The 2,139-nt window shown below is 33.0% G+C and overlaps 1 pseudogene; it reads left to right on the top strand.

Moving 5' to 3' along the window:
* The first annotated feature begins 387 nt into the window (after nucleotides 1-387).
* On the top strand, nucleotides 388-1,581 carry LOC116853556 (annotated as a pseudogene).
* The last annotated feature ends 558 nt before the right edge of the window (nucleotides 1,582-2,139 follow it).

The following is a 2,139-nucleotide window of genomic DNA, read 5'->3' as shown; positions in this document are numbered from 1 at the left end:
GATTCTTAGTATGATATTTCTATAAGGGAAGGTCACGTAACTATGAAATCATTTCTTTTAAAACGTTCCATTTCACGAAAATGTGTGCATAAATTGTGTACGAAGCAACGAAGAAGGATTATGTCCGAAATCAGGAACAAATTGCAATCTGTAGAATCGTTAGAAAATTATACAAAACGTTCACTTACTAATGTGGCTAATGTTTCCAGTGTTTCAGATGTTCTTAATATTTGTAATATTTGTAATTTTTGTCACGCTTCTAATGTTTGTAGTGTTACTAACATTGCTAATGTTTCTAATGTTACTAATATTCCATCTGCGTCGAACCTTACCTATGCGGAATGTAGTTTAGTTGCAGGTAATTTCGAAAATGACACTCCGCATAACATGCTTGCTATAAATATTGAAGATAATGGAATCTCTGGTAATGATACTGACTCATCTTCTCTCAGTACTTCTTCAGTTAAGTCATTATTTCGATATAGATTGGCATCCTGTATTGTACAAAATAATTTCACTCATGTACAACTTTTATAGAAATATCATACTAAGAATCATTGATAATTATTTATTATTCAGTATTTTTAATACTGAAAATAAGTAATTATCAATGATTCTTAGTATGATATTTCTATAAGGGAAGCTAATAATCTGGTATCTCTCCTTCGGACACATGTTTGTTTTAATAACTTACCAAAAGATGTGAGGACACTTTTACATACTCCGCGAAGTAATGTGGTTGTTTCCAAAGTCGCACCAGGCGAATATATTCATTTTGATTTAGAAACACAAATTTCTCATCTTTTTTCACGCATTCCACCTACTTCACTTCCTAATCAATTAGAAATTGATTTAAATACTGATGGTTGTTATTTAGATAGATCTGCAAGTATTCATATTTGGCCAATTCAATGTAGGCTTGCAAACATCAGGCATACGAGACCAATAGTAGTAGGAATATACAGGGATTCCACGAAACCAAATGATCCAAATTTATTCTTTGAAAAATTTGTCGCAGATATTAAAAGAATATTATTTAACGGAGGAATATCTTATCATGATAATAAAATATCAATACGTCTAAGATGCTTCATAGCCGACGCACCGGCTCGTGCTTTCATCCTTAATCATCGAAGCCATATGTCGAATCAACCATGCTCCAAATGTAAAATTTCTGGTATACGATGTGAAGGGCGTTATATTTTCAATGATGTTAATAATAATCTTCGTACGGATGAAGAATGTCACATGCTTAGATGAGGATCATCATAGAGATAGTACAAGTCCATTATCGATGTTACCAATAGGAATGGTTTCGCAGGTTCCCTTCGAGTATATGCATCTCGTATGCCTGGAAGTTAAAAAATTATTATCTGCATGGATATATGGCAAATATTCACGATTTTCAAAGTTGTCTGCAACATCTATTACTGCCATATGTACACAATTGGAAAGACTTACAGTTTATTGCCCATCCGATTTTGCAAGACGTCCTAGATCACTCAAAGTATGTACGAAATACAAAGCGACAGAATATCGTCAATTTCTGTTATACATAGGTCCAGTGGTAACATACGGTATTCTCCGACAAGAAGTGTATGCACATTTTTTATTTTTACATGTGGCAATAAAAATTCTAATTTCCACGTCGCCTTCAGAGGCATATTTGAATTTCGCAAATGCTGCCTTGCAAAAATTTGTTGTTAGATCTCAATATATTTATAGTCCAACGTTTAATTCTTACAATGTACATGGTCTTATTCATCTTATGAGTGACGTGCGACAATTAGGTCCTGTCGATTCATTTTCTGCTTTCCCGTATGAAAAAATATGACATTGTTTAGGAAATTGTGTAGGAAGCCTGATTTTCCCCTCCAACAAATTTCAAATAGGATGGGTGAAATGGAAACACATGAAGTAGTTGATCATTGTACCATCGATTCTTCCATACATGTATTTACGGAGCATAACGCAGGTCCTCTTCTACACAATCTTGCTTGTAATAATACTTGTCAATATCGTAAAATTATTTTTAATGAAATCTTACTTACATTGAACAAACGTGATAATTGTTGCATTTTACATAATGGAACCATTTGCATTGTTCTTAATATTATAATAGTCGACAATATATATTAT

This window comes from Odontomachus brunneus, unplaced genomic scaffold (genome assembly GCF_010583005.1).
Source record: "Odontomachus brunneus isolate Ranch 3 - 2012 unplaced genomic scaffold, Obru_v1 Obru_scaffold_356, whole genome shotgun sequence".
Classification (NCBI taxonomy): domain Eukaryota; kingdom Metazoa; phylum Arthropoda; class Insecta; order Hymenoptera; family Formicidae; genus Odontomachus; species Odontomachus brunneus.
The sequence above is the reverse complement of the archived record's forward strand: the minus strand, read 5'-3'. Positions and strand labels throughout refer to the sequence as shown.